Here is a 16,182-nt window from a genome sequence, read left to right as displayed (position 1 = left end):
TTCATTTAGGAACGAATATAAACAAGTTATCCTTTATACAAAAGGTTTATATATTAATTATATTTCTTGTGTATTTCTGTGTGTAGTTATGTATAAGTTATTTTGTACATATGTCATCTAAATTTGTGATGTCAAAACGTCGCTGTGTTACCGTATCAATTATCAGTTGAGTTTGGCTTTGACATACAACAAAACTCTAAATAAAATAATTGAACAAAAATGTTACCAAGTATATATATTTTAACATGATAGTTGATCTAAACTACAGTTAATTATACAGCCACAATAGTTTATAGGTTAGAGTTATAACCTCTTATTATGATTACTTTCAATAATTTTGCATACGTTTGACAACCGGACGACTTTGACAGACTCATTCGTTTACGCGTTTGAAGTATTCAGACAGCATTCTGTCTCTTTTTAGTTTAGAATAAAATGAAAAGAAAAATATTGTCTGATTCTAAAATGAATTTACAAATTTCGGCAGGCAATACATTAAACATTTTGATGACGTATGTACAAACAAACTTTGAATTTGGCTACTAGTATATTTTAAATGGAGATATTAAAATATTTATAAAACTAGGTTGAATTTATTTGGATTCTTTTGTTTAATTTTGAATTTTTATTTCTTCAATTAATCGAATAAAATGAAAGAGATAATAATATATGCCACGCGTAATAAAATTTTAATAAGAGCAAAATATAACGACATTTCATTACTTGCATATATCATTTCATTACTTGCATAAGCTGAAATAAATATATTTGTGTATTTTAGTACAAATCATTTTGGCCGCAAGACTATATTCTATCTTTTGGGATCGGGATTAACCATTTGAACTATGTGCTGATCAAGAAACGCCCACAACACCTTTAAACTTTATTATACACATTCAACTTTATGATAAGGCGATTTTATACCATAACAAACTGCAGTTTCAGACAGCAAAATCAGTCACAGAAGTGTTGAATGCTCAGATGGGAAGATTTTATCACACTCGCTATACTTTCCAGACCTGGTTCCATCCGACTACCGCCCTTTCGTATCGATGTGGCACGCCTTTACAGAACAGCACATTGAGTTAAAAAATGGCTTATGTCAAAATGGAACCTGTTCTTTTGGAATGCCATTAATAAATTGTCTGAGAGATGGGCAGAATGTATAGAATCAAATGTCCAATATATCCATCCAATATATAAATCCATTTTAACAAAGCGTATTTGCTTTAGGGAAAAACAGGAACAGAATTAGCGAGATACTGTAACAAGGTTGTTAGTAGAATGGACAGCAACAGGTGGAATCCGTCAACAGCAGGCACAAATAATAGAAAATGACACGAGGTCGATCAGAATGATGGTCAAGTTGAACGAATCAAGCTTAGAAAGCTTACCACGTACTGTATCATCCAGATTTGGCTCCCAGCGACTATTGATTGTTCTTATAACTCATAAGAAAAATAGAATGAAAGTCTATACATTTTGAAGAATTCTCAATCAATATAGAAACAGAAACACTCTTTCTAGCAAACTCTTTTTCCTTTTGGTAATCTAACAAAATGCCGAATTTATCATTTAACGAAACGTTAATACATTTATGGTGCCAATAAAGTTTTATTATAACAGGCCCGACTCGAAACCTTATCTTTAACCTGTGCCTACGTATTTATACATTCTTTATGACTCGTACATATACGCATATGCTTTTCAACTTTTCATCCTCGCCCATAACTACGCATTCCGGCAATATGAACCACCCTTCTTCCCTCGACACGTCCTTACCCGCCCTTTTTATAGTTAATCTTTCATGCGGAAATATCTGCTACTTGACAAGCCGTAACGCTGTTAAGCCATCCAGATCATGTTTGACGAATTAATCGATTTACCTTGGCGTCGTATCAATGATTAATCTGGCAACCCACAGCCCGGACTAATATTCCTCGTTCACAACCGTTCTTTTGTTTTATTTTTATGTTTTAGACGTGTTGCAGCATCATAATTTTATTCGGTGGAACATGCCGTTATTTGGAGTACATATTTTACTACGTGTTTCATTTTATTTTATTAGGGAACTTTTATTCAATCAGTTGTTAGTAGTGCCGAGAATTTGTGTTTCCTTTAGTTTCTTCTTTTTAACATGGAGTTCTTGAATTGATACAAGAAATACAGGTTTTTAATTTCTAATTCAATATTTCAAGATTATAATATGGAGTCATAGTTGTAAATATGATTTTGATTTTCGGTATAGTTATTAACAGTTCTTTTGTTTCATTTTATGTATTAGGGGGATGTTGCAGCATTAATTAATTTATTCTTTGGAACATCTCGTTATTTGGTTTACATATTTTACTACGTGTTTCGTTTTCCAGTTGAACCAAATTTAGTTTAGCTGTAATAATAGCATTTAGATTTGTATAATAGGGGTTGTTAGAAATATCTCTACCATTTAGATTTGTTCCTCTAGCTTCAGAGTCTGCCTTTAGAAATGGGAACTTCAGAAATATATGATATTAAGTGAGGTAACATTACATAATTAAAATATATTACGCCATTTATATGCCGTAAAATTATTATGTATTATATAACTCAGGGCTGACCTAATTTTTATGTAACAAAAGTAAAGCATTTTTATTTGCAAACGTCGGACCTATCTTATATAATGTCTGTGTAAAATATTAAAATAGAGCGTGCCTTTATTTAAATGTTCCAGCTTTGCCCGGCTTGTAATTACAAGAAACTACTGTTTCATTTCCCATTTTTGACGTTTCTGTTATCCTAAATATCCGCCATTTCGTATGTAAAGAAGGTTTTATATGAATATAAAATAGATATAATAAAAGTTATCATTTATGTCTCGAACTTTTATTAATTAATAAAGTAACATAAATTAAATATAATAATTTTAGTTCTTTTGTTTAAGTCGTTCAATAATATGCATTAGCCGGCTTGGTCGGCGCAGTGGTAGAGGCGACAGGACGGTCCACCACTGTTGCGATAGTCGTGGCTTCGAATCCTGCTGGGGCATGGTCGTAAATGTATGTTTGTGATTGCTTAGTATTTCTGATTGTTCTAGACAAGAGTGTAAAACAACCGACAAGGAAAATACTCTCAGTCACACCAGTAACCAGGCTGGGCAAGACCGGATGTCTTCTGGGATGATTTCTAAGTTGGTCACACGCCAGTCGGTAGGCTTAATGCCGAGGATCGTGGTTAGGAGCCCACGACTTTAAAATATTTAAGAAAATATGTAAATTAAAAATTAAAATTAATGTTATCAAATATAACATTTTTATTTCATTATTTTATTTATATTAGAATATTTTTATATATCAAAGCTAAAATAACGTAAATGTCAAAGTTAAACGCGGCAACACTGCGATGTTTTAACGTCATAATTGAGATGACCTGAGTTCACTGCTACTTTGGATAAACTATAACTACATAATTTTAAGTCACTGTATAGATACATTGTAAATTAGTCAGCGACGATTATTTCGGAAATATTTCATTTCCAGACCCAAAGCTTTTCATTCTACCCTCGAATGCACTCTATGCAGATTCTAACCGTAAAATATCCCTTTGCTTTATGGAATATGAACGGATATCGATCGAGTTGTTTGCGTAATTTAACGTTAATCTAAAACCAAACGAATATAACGTATAATTAATTTTATCGACTGTTTATCTTTAAATAATGGAACGCAAAATACTGTATCAGTATAAACTAACTAGCATAACATAAAGGCTCCGTAATCCATTAAGGTTTTCATCAATACAAGCTGTCTATTTAGCTCGCGGCCGAATTGTTCCATTGGCCCATTAAGCTACGGTAGCACTAGATCTGCATTGTATCTATTATTACAATATAACGATCACACCTGCTGACCCACAATGAGGCTTTATCAGAAGCTATATCTTTTACGGTTTATGGATTCTAAAATATAATTACGGGTTTGGTTTGGAATGCCTTTAGTTCTAAAATATATAGCTCTCTTATAAACTACTTCTTCTTCAATTCTTCTACATATTAATCGGCTTAGGGAAAATTCTGCCTCCATTTTTGAGTAAAACAGGCTTGAAATTTGGCATGGTGAAAGCTTATACGGAGGAAGAATATTTAAACTTAAATTTTTTGTCCGATATGCTCTACAATAAGTAAATTCCAATTAAACGGAATGCGCCCAAATCAAGCAACCAGAAAGTCATCAAATCAGTGACACATAATATATAAACAAATATTTAGGCTCTATTGCGCCGCTGTCAGCTCTAATTATAATACAGTAGATTATTCGTCGTTTTTGTTCTGCATAAATCGACTACGGCCGTGTAATTTTACGATGTGACATTGACGTTTTGTATTTGAAACGCTATTAAGACGGAAACTGAACGAGTAAGACATAATTAAACGATTTTATTTAAATTTAAGCAGTGTTGTTTAAGATGTATCACTGGTGGTTATTGCCGCATATTAGGAACTACTAAAGAGTTATGTAGTTATTGTTAGTTATGGTAGTTATGATTTAACGATTAAGAAAAGTGTGATGATATAAAATTACATTTTACATTATTTGTAGGGATAACAAATTAATTGTTAAATATACGTATAATTTGTAGGAATTGGCAACGTCGCAAATTTAGAATTTGTGCGCATGCCGGGTGTTTCCATAACTAACCTTTTGTAATTATATTGTGATTTACAAAGCGAACATGGTAGAACATACAAAGCATTTGGTGCAAAGTTGTTTTTATACTCTGCTATGAAATTAATGTAATATTTGTATTAGTATTAATGCTGTTTTTTTAAGCGAATGCTTTTCTAGACATATTACTATACTCTATAAGTACTTTATTCAATAGTTCAGTCATCAGTTATATCCTGATCATTCTTTATACATTCAATAAATGTATTATTCATATATTACTATAGTTTTTTAATCATTACGTCATATCATTAATAAATAACCGATTTTATCAATAACTTTTTATGGAAAAAATTACGGAATGTTCCCAATAATAATTAACTATTTCCTCGACCATAACTAACATCAATACACAAACGACCGAAAAATGCTGTTCTATAATCTATTAAACATATTCGTCGACATACCTTACCTTTTTCATCAGATCCGAAATAAGCTGACCTATTTAACGGTAAGTTCGACCTCGGGCTCATACGACAGGCCCTAAAACCGTATCGATTTTGGGAACCGCAGCTTTCGGACAGAACTTTAATATATAATCGGGGGCCTATTATTAGCCTAATTGGTTTTTTTATTGAATTATCAATAACGTTTATCTTGTCGCTATACGTGTAGATAATTGGATTTTTGTTGTTTAACGAATTGGACGATGCGTATAATTTATGTAAAAATAGCTTATGTAAATGTCGGCAATTTACTGATTACAAATTGTATTGATTAACTAAACATGTTGTTCGACAATTATAAGGACTGTGAATAATTTTCGAAGGGTATTTTTATAAATACAAAGCCGTGTGGTAATAAATTATGGTAATTTTGACGGAATTCAATTTATTCGTCACTTAAAATGGGTCTAAAATCAAAGTGGCTATGATGATGAATCAAAACAAACGGTTCAAGAGCTATGAGGAAGGGAAAATATATTGATATAGCGCAATTAATACGACCTCTTTCGAATTCTTTCAATTAACCGGTGTCAAATTAATTATGGAGACAAGTTGGCGTTAGATTGGCAATCGTAACTTGCTGTAGTAAAGTGGAGTTCGATCAGAAGAATCGTAGTTGAAGCTGTAAGGCCGCAAAAAGAGAATTTAAGCTTCCCAAAGGCCTTTAGCCGTAAACTATTCCAATTAGGAAACAACCAAGCTTCGGAAGGAATCTTAGTCCGTGGATTCCTGGTATAAGCATCGCAGCTCAGGGTATTTAGGTCATCAAAAGCAGATTGAAGTTACTGTGAACTAACATAATCTATTGGAATTTGGACATAGGCTTGCACTTCAAAGTGAATGGCCACCAAAGATTCAGACTGTAGACTATTGGATTTTGGTGAAATAAAATAGTTTTTGCAGTAAAAGTTTTTATTATTTTCGAACCTAGAAATTAGTCAAGAAGGCCCTGCCATCAGTTTTGCAATAAAAATGGTAAATCAAATAAGTAAAACAATAAACTGGAAATATTACTATAACATATTGCCATATTATAAAAAAGATCGCCAAAATGGGTACGGATTAGCTCTAGTTTTAGAGATACAAGTGAACTTTTTTACTTTTGTGAAAAATTCGTTTTTTACTTGTCAATTGTTAAAATATAATCTAGCTGTTTCAAGATTTCAAATGGTGACCACTTCAAATGCCAACTTCAGGTAAGTTTACGAATTTGTTTTCTTTTTTAGCAGTCTGGTACTTTGTCAATAATTTTAAAACCAATATTTCAAAATCATTGGAATTAAGTAAATAATGTGATATTTTGTCCACTATAACTTATATAAATTTGATAAGTAACTCAAAATAATCAATTGTATCTATTATACTGTTACAGTATTTAGTACTACTTAAAAAATATCTACGCATTATCATTATTCTATTAAAAATGCATTAAATAGTAGTATTGATTACCAACTAATATTAATGAACTTAGTATGGATTATTAGATATATACATAAAAGTTCGGTTCGGTTAGTTTCGTAGATGACAAATAATAGATTTATAGATAGATAAAAATAAATATATAAATTCGTCATGTACATTACGGATAACTTCAAACTTGAACCGCTTGTCAAATGGGTGATATTTCCAGAGGATTGGCCGTAAAGCGGAATAATCGATTGGAGAACAAGCGAAGAGAAAATAGTGATAAGGCGCCATCTGTGAGTTTGCGATAATAACCTTTCAACCTATTGCTTCCAATTCGGCTATAAATATCTAAAAATAGTTAATACGTAGAAGGAAATTGAAAAATTGATTGTTGTGACTCCAAACTATATACATTTATTGATTGAAGTTATGTTTCCGCATAAACGTTGGCATAAAATGGTCTTATATTTTGATTTTGAAGATATTTGATATTATTTTTAGTAAATTATCTTTCAGTAAAATTATTAAAATCTTACTATTAATTAATAAACCGTGTCAATGTGAACTATCCACCAAGATCACCCGACTTCGCTCCGCTGGATTTATTCGACTTTTCATTCAACATAACCTATAGTCTATTCCAAGTTTTTTTGTACATACATCATCAAGGTGTTTAATGTATTGCCTGTTACAATTCATTTTAGAATCACAACATATATTCATTCTCGTTTTATTCTAGTTAAAAAGAGACACAGTGCTGCCTGATCAGTTCGAACATGTAAACGAATGAGCCTGTCAAAGTCGTCCGGTTGTCAATAGCGATAAGAGGTTATAACTCTAACCTATAAACTATTATGGCTGTATAACTAACTGTAGTTATTTACTATTATGTTAAAATAAATTATATTTGATAAAATTTTTGTTTAATTACTTTATTTAGATTAGAATTGATAGATGATAGTGATAAGAGGTTTTAACTCTGACCTATAAATAATTGTGGTTGTCTAATTAACTGTAGTTTTTAGATATAGAATAATGTTTAAATAAATTATATTTGATAAGATTTTTGTTCAATTATTTTATTTAGATCAGAATTTTTTTGTATGTCCAAGCCAAACTGAACTAAAACTCATAGTTGACGCGGCAACATTGCGACGTTTTGACGTCACAAATTTGGATGACGTATGTACAAAATAAATTTGAATAGACCATAGACCACTATTCAAATTAAGATATATTTATGCACTAAAATCATACATAATGGCATTTATTTCGATATTAATCCACTCGTTGGCTATTTGTTATTATTGGCCCGTCCTCAAAGAGAATTGTATCGATAAAAATTAACACACAAACTGTACACATTGTTTCGCATTAACCAAATAATAATAATAATATCCGAAACACTAGCAAAGCGTTTATTACACCAATGATAAAAACCAACACCATTTTCGGACAGTAGCGGGACAAAAGAAAACCTTACCGTATCTAATATTTTCGCTTGTTTCGCTTTATTCTCCGGCTTAACTGGCAAATTGTTTTTCAACGAACAATATTTGGTACCATTCCCGGCATCGGTGGCAAAAAGTCACGTTCCGTCAGTTTCCCCCATTTAATTGCTTAACGATCCACTAATATTTTTACAACCCTAATAAAAAGAATGTAATAAAAACAATGAAGGGGAGAAAAATGCTATCGCACACACTCTGCGCATAACCTATCAATTTTTCAGTTATTTTTTATGTTGCTTACTTCAATATTTATGTTTTCATAGGATAAAATAATAAAAAATTATTAGATTGTATATGAGATACAATATTTCTAATACTACAAGTTCTTGTATTAGTTTTGAGAGGTGAGAGGTAAGGTATGTTGACGATCAGTAGGAAGACTGTAGGAACGTTCGTCTGGTCAGTCGGAATGTATGGCTGTCGATGCGATTGTTTGTCCGAATACTCACTACTAATTTGTGGAAGGAATTCACACGAAAACTGAAAACACTGGTTGAATAAAACTTATTTATTTTAAGATTGAATGATACCTGTGGTCGATGGGAGAATTGACAGGATATTAGGTTAGGTGAAATGAAGTACGGTACCACTGTGGCAGTGTACAGTTACAAGGGGGTAGAGAAAAGTATTCTATATATATTCCGTATAGTCGCTGGGGGCCAGATCTGGAGAATACGATGGATGATGAAGCAATTCGAAGCCCAATTCATGGATTTTTGCCATCGTTTTCACTGATTTGTGAGACGGTGCATTGTCTTGGTGAAGCAGCACTTCCTTTTTCTTCAAATGCGGCCGTTTTATGGCGATTTAGCCCTTCAAATGCTATGTAATAGTCGCTTTTGATGGTCCTTAATTTTTCAAGGTAGTCAATGAAAATTATTCCATGCGAATCCCAAAATACAGACGCCATAACCTTGCTAGCCGACTGTTGCGTTTTCCCACGCTTTGGAGAGGGTTCATCGTGTGCAGTCCACTCGGATGACTGTCGATTGGACTTCAGAGTGAAATGATAGAGCCAAGTTTCATCCATTGTCACATATCGACGCAAAAACTCGGGTTTATTACGCTCCATCATCTTCGAAACGTCAAAAGTGAGCTCGCGCTGTACCCACTTTGCACAGGGTTTTCTCATACCCAAATATTCGTGAATGATATGATGTACACGATCAGTTGATATTTTTTGAGTGTCTGCTTTTCATTCAATTTCAATTTACCTCTTATAGGCGTCCATTGCGTTCACCGTCTTCGGAGCTCAGTTCACGAGGTCTAAACTTACCAATCTAGCATACTAATACTTGATGGTTCATATTCCTGGAGCAGTGTCCGGAAACTCGGCATCAAGCCAAGTTTTGCTTCAACTGTATTTTTTTCCTTCAAAAAGCAATATTTTATCAACACGCGAAATTCCTTTTTATCAATTTTTTCACAATAACAAAAGTTGCTTTACTCAAAATGCTATAATTCAGAAACTAATGATCCGACAGCTGTCAAATTTATACACGCATCTTTTGAGGGTTAGGGCTAACTAAAAAAACTTGGATTTGGATGGATTGGATGGATTCAACTGTAGTAGCGCCATCTATGTATCAGGCTGGGAACTTTTCAATTGACCTGTTACATCTTTTTTTATTAACGGTAAAATAATCCAGTTTTATCAGGAAATTCTGTTCCACAATTGTAAGTTTATAATCTTTGAAGGGTTATAGTATATCCATACCAGTAATATAGTCTTCAGCTTATTAATATTTTAATAAAATCCAAGAGATATAAACAACTGTAAATGTTTTAAATTCCACATCATAAAATTCAACAGTTTTTTTTTACTAGGTTAATGCACAATTTCATAACATTTAACTATGTATATTTGATTTATTAATTTTTCATATTCGGTTTGACATAGTGACATTTAGTGACGGATAATTTTTATTTTATATTAATAAATCGAATAGTACATGTTTTAATGCCTTCCTTTGCTACATAATAGTTTTAGAAATTGTATAATATCGATTAGAAAATCTGGATTACGTGCTAGTGACATTTTGTTACAAATAATGAACTGTTAGGCAGGTAATATTACGGGCGAATTAATTGCTTAGGTTAGAATATGCAGTAATGACAAATCCGATTGGATATTTCACTCAATAGAAACGAAAATGGGTTTTATTACCGAACCGATTTCATTAGGAATTGCATTCGAAGAATAATTACATTTGTTTGCGGAACGATAGTGATATGACTAACATTTCTAGGAAATCATGAAGTCATATATTTGATACACCAGTTTCAGCTTAATTTTTTATTTTAATTTATTGATATATCTAGTTCTTGATTTAATTATTGTTTATATAATATTATGTCTAAATTAGGTCTTTACAAACACATCTGAAAACCTATTTGTAGACTCTGTAACTGGATTTGAACTGAGATTTTGTTGAAAGTAGTCGCTTTACACGTAATTTTTAATCGCTGAAAGTAGAGCAGAGTATGCGAACGAAATTTTTTGCCAGCAGAATTTAATGAAATCACGCTGGCTTACCTTTGCGTCATTTAATTTTTTTCCTGTTTTTTTTTTTAGTAACATAAATGAACCCTTTCCGAGATTTTTACCCGGTAATTGCTGAAGAATACGAGGGGATTATTCGATAAAGGCGAATTAAAAATTAGATTTTAGCCTTATTAAAGGATTTTAATTTATAAATTCTTTTTTTCCTCTATTAAAATAAATATTTGATAAGCTGAAGCAGATATTAGATAATAGTCCGTCTAACAAAACAGCTAATGTATGTTATCTATAAACTAAACAAAACAGGCCGAATATATTGGCAATTGCAGTTTGAAAAAAGTTAAATCCGTTTAAAACTTGAACAGATTTTTCGTTCTTAAATTATCTCAGTTAAAAAGAGATAGAATATGTAACCGAATCAGTCTATTTTAAATTAAACTTGGAATGGTGCTGGATTGGTCATGTTGCCAAATGTCTGCAAAATTCTTTAAAACAAAGTCAGAATGATTAGAGGTTAATCTAACTGGCAAACCTGATAAACCAAAAGTTAAATTTGATGCGACATCATATCATTCACGAATATTTGGGTACGAGAAAGCTCTGTGCACAGTGGGTGCTGCATTCACTTTTGGCCAAAAACAACGACGAGTTGATGATTCAGAGCACTGTTTAAAGATGATCAAGCTTAATAAGCTCGAGTTTTTGTATCGATATGTGACAATGGTTGAAATATGGCTCCATCATTTCACTCTGAAGTCCAATCGACAGTCATCCAAGTGGACTGCATACGATGAACCCGCTCCAAAGCGTGGGAAAACGCAACAGTCGGCTGGCAAAGTTATGGTGTCTGTATTTTAGGATGCGCATGAAATAATTTGCAATGACTACCTTGAATAAGAAAAGACCATCAACAGCGACTATTACATAGCGTTATTGGACTGTTTGAAGGACGAAATCGCCGAAAAACGGCCGTATTTGAAGAAAAAGAAAGTACTGCTTCAACAAGACAATGCACCGTGTCAGAAATACATGAATTGGGCATCGAATTGCTTCCTCATCCATCATATATGGCCCCCAGCCACTATTTCCTGTTCTCAGATCTCAAAAGAATGCCCGCTGGGAAGACATTTTCGCCCAATGAAGAGGTGATCGACGAAACTGAGGGCTATTTTGAAGCAAAGGACAAATAGTACTACAAAAATGGTATCGAAAAGTTGAAAGGTCGCTACAACCAGTGTATCACCCTTGAAGGGAATTATGTTGAATAAAAAAAACTAATTTAGCCAAAAAATGTGTTTAATATGGTAGGCCGGGAACTTTTCAATTGACCTGTTATAAATAAATGAATATTATTTAAAATTTTCACACATCTTTATTTATTTATAGCGAGTACCTTAATGTATCATAACTTTAAAATGGTATGTGTTATAAAAAATCCGTTTAAGTTTCTGTATGCAGCAGGTACAGTTTGACAAAAAAGCCGTTTTATTTAATGTCATGAAACAAAAAAAATTGTCATACAGTTATCAAGCATAATTTCACTCGAGCATTTTAATGAATATTCAGCTATATCTCATCTATCCGCTCCATGGATACGGAAAGGTGCACTAGTTAAACGAAGACACAGCCATCGGATGCACCTGTACCTGTTCCCATTCTAATTAACGTTCGTCGGACCATGAGATCCTGTGACGTTTTCAGTTAATTGAGCGGCGAGTGGATCGAGTTGCGAATAATGAAACCTTTGTGAAGCGACAATTGTATTATTAGAACTTCGGAGGCTGCAGGAATAAAATGAGGCGGTCCGGCCGCAGCCATTTCCCGAATTAGTTTCGGAATTGGGAACCGTTTTAATAGTACTTCAAAATGTTAAATTATACCGCCAATAATTAAAGGATAACTTATATTCTAAAATTAGCAGGAATATTTTAATATATTCTAAAACTATCCTTTATCCAATACAATATATTAATGCTTGTTTTACAATAATTTAAAAACGTAAGTTGTGGTTTAACCTTCTTCTATGTACGTTCAAGGAAACTGTCTACTTCTCGACCAATATCCTGCTATTGGTGTCGCAGGATATGAAGACTGAGCACTTTCATTGACCTTGGTGTATATTCTTTCAAAGCTGCTGGTGTATCTTCCACCTCAGAGGTCGATTTTGACACCCAATTCTGTGAGAACTTCGTTCGCTTTTCATTCCTCACACATGATTAAACAAATATAAAGTGCATGTCTGAATTTATTCCCCAACTGTGCAATGATTGCCGCATTTTAAGCGAATTATTTCATTTTAAGCACGATATCAGAGAGGATGTGACATGTGTCTTGCCATTTGTTTTTCCTGAAGTTTACAGATGTCAGATTCTGACAGTTGTCAAAGCTCGAAGCTATATAGCGTTTGAAGGAGACGGATTTTAGTTTTGATTGTAATATTTCCTTTTTTCCACACGTACTATACTAGAGAGGCAGAAGATCCTGTAACTTGGCCAATTCGGATTATTGCTTCAGCAGTAGATGCTACTTTATTTTCTTGTATTAATAATCCCAAGTTAACAATCTCCTGTACTTGGTCTACCTGGATTCCGTTGGGATCTACAATAACCTAGCCAGTTGTTATTCTTTTATAAATACAAAGTATTTGTTCTATGACAAATACTTTGGGCTTAACATCTATGTGACTGTTTTTAAAGTGCACCAAATTTTACTTATAAGTTTCACTGGTTTAATCTTTTGACTAATTTTTTCCATCATTATCTAGCAGCTGTTGAACCTCACCATTGATGTGCTGATGGAGACTCTCTGTTCATGTATTTCGACATGAATCTTGATAATACTATCAAAAGTTCCTACTTTCAGGTCCTTATGCAGTTTGTCATTATGAATGTACCGTGGAACATCAACAACCTCGTAGTATACCGTTTTGGAAATTTTTGCATGTTATTTCTACTGATTTGATGGTTACAATCCCGTAGTTGAATTTAACAAGCCTATACTAATTTCAGGATTTGTTGTTAACGCCAAACAACAAGTGTAATTTCCCGTACTGTATGGAAAATTATACAGGACTATTTGTCTTTGAAAACTTCTCAAATTTTTGAAAAAAAGTGATCTAAATGCCATTTTTATCATTCGTATGTAACAAATATGACATTTTGTGCCCGCATCACATGTAGACACAATTGGAAATTAAATATACCAAATATCACACCCACATCATACGAAATTATACATTAATTGTTGATATACTTCAGCCATAATTGACTTTCCTTTCGTCTACAGTCCCTTCGTTAATAGAGTAGGGCTATTAAACCAGGCTCCATTAAAAAGAAACCGAACCAAATTTGAATGTATGCAGTAGGTCCATCTGGATGGCCAATAAAGAGATATTTCTCCTTGATTAAGTGGCAGCCAATAACTCAACCAGTTTTGAACAATGAATAATTTTATTACAACAATATAAATGTAGTGATGCGATGATGATTTTTGAAGTGATAGAACGATGTATTTTCTTAAAAACTCCGTTTCAACTTGTTTCTTATGGTTTAATTTAGTGTAATCTTTGTAATATCTTTGTGGATTGATACAGTCCCGATCCAGATCCCATCCATGCTGATTTTGGGGTAAATATATAATTATTTAAAAAATGCATAGTCCGAATATTAAAAATAATATTTCTTTGTGAACACTTTATCACACAAATAATGTGAAATTAATTAATTTGATTTGCATGTTTTCCTGAAAATACATTTGAACAAAAAATTTATTATATAATTTAATAAACAGTTAGATATTTTAGACTTCGCATCACAACTAAGAATGCTTATTTAAAACAAAACTTTTAATACCCCTGAAGTGACAAATACTGTACAGTGTCCTTTCGGTTTCAAAAAACAACTGATAAACTTTGACATTTGTTGTGCAAAGGTTAAATATAGCTGATATATATGTATATTTAGATAACAATAAAAGGTTATGCCGGCTTGGTGGTGCAGTGGTAAAGGCGATGGGACGGTCCCCCTACTGTTGCGATAGCCGCGGGTTCGAATCCTGCTGGGGCATGGTCGTAAATTTATGTTTGTGATTGTTTAAAATTTGTGAATGTTCTAGGCAAGAGTGTAAAATCCGACAAGGAAAATGATCCCAGCCACGCCAGTAACCAGGCTGGGTAAGACCGGATGTCTTCTGGGATGATTTCTAAAGTCGGTCACTCGCCAGTCGGTAGACTTAATGCTGAGGACCGTGGTTCGGAGCCCACGTTAAACTTTAGGTCCAGTCCAGATAAACCCATAGTTGGTAAAAGGAGACCTTAAAATATATTTAAAAAAAAAATAAAAGGTTATAGAAATCCTTTAAATAAATTTAAAAAAATATTTATTTCTACATCAGCCTAACATTGTTGTTTCAAAAAATCTAAGAAGTCCAACTTTATTGTATATTTTTGTACTAAACACATGAAATAATAAAACCGTTTTAACCGAAAACAAATAAGCCTAAAAATATATTTTTTTAAAAAGAGAATGACTAATTTACGATGTGTGGTATAGTAGTTATACCCAATAAACTATTATATTTAAGATTGCTTATTCTTATAAATTGAATTCAAAATATGCGGCTCAAAATAGCTAAAATTATCGGGATCTTTAATAGGATGACTATTTATATGAAATTTGCTGAATTAATTACGTGTAAAAGATGGTTTTGAAAACACAGAATGCGTTGTTCCGTGAGATTATATTATATTGTCTGACTTATAGATGGCTTAAACTAAGTGCTTACTGTTAGTTAAAATTAGCTTTGGGAACTATCGACTGAAAACAGTCGAAACAGTCGATAGTCAAAAAACTAGCGACTGAAAACGTTTTATTCATGATGTCAGACAAAGATGTAGGAATTATTTCCTGTATAAATTGTGAGAGAGGAAAGGACGAAGATAATTGCTTGGATATTTTCCAACGGTAGTATAAGCGAGACGGAGATATATTCCTTCACGTACTAACTTTAAAAACTAAAAGGAAAAAAATAATTTCTTAAAGGAAGTAGAATTACTTTTATATTTGTTAATTTGTTAATATGACTAAGAGCTATAAGCATATAATAGTGTAAATTCATACTAAGGATCACTTATATAAAACCTATTAATTGGTATATTGCCTATTCTAGAATTCTTCTGTCCCTCTGTATGTATACTCCACGTAAATGGTTGAAACGGAATAAATATGATGTATTGTAATATATTTCGCTCTGTAAAAAAATCACAACAAAAATACATTTGAAAGGCTGTGATAAATGTAGAAAAGAAACCTAGCAAATATTGTCCCTTTATTTACCTTTTTTGTAGCATTTTGTATAGCATTGAACACTCCGCAATATTCCACAACAAAACAATTTATATGATTTCTATTCATATTAAATTAATATGAAATAAACTATTAAATTAGTTACCGATTTCAGTTTAGGACATGTTATAATATTTGAACAATGTATTGGAATCAGTTAAATAGGAACCCCAGAACAATTATGAAAAAGCTATTAAGTATATTAGTTTTATTCGATCGACTTATTCGAAATTAAAGATAAGCTAAGTTTTCTATATATTATTGTCAGGTAAT

The 16,182-nt window shown here is 32.6% G+C and overlaps 1 protein-coding gene across 10 annotated transcripts in view; it reads right to left on the bottom strand.

The window, feature by feature from the left end:
- Positions 1-16,182, bottom strand: part of CaMKII (Calcium/calmodulin-dependent protein kinase II) — a 224,880-nt gene that overhangs the window by 77,241 nt on the left and 131,457 nt on the right. The window lies entirely within an intron of this gene.

Source organism: Rhynchophorus ferrugineus, unplaced genomic scaffold (assembly GCF_030347505.1).
Source record: "Rhynchophorus ferrugineus isolate W39M unplaced genomic scaffold, kcgeb_rfMv2 rfM6, whole genome shotgun sequence".
NCBI lineage: Eukaryota > Metazoa > Arthropoda > Insecta > Coleoptera > Curculionidae > Rhynchophorus > Rhynchophorus ferrugineus.
The sequence above is the reverse complement of the archived record's forward strand: the minus strand, read 5'-3'. Positions and strand labels throughout refer to the sequence as shown.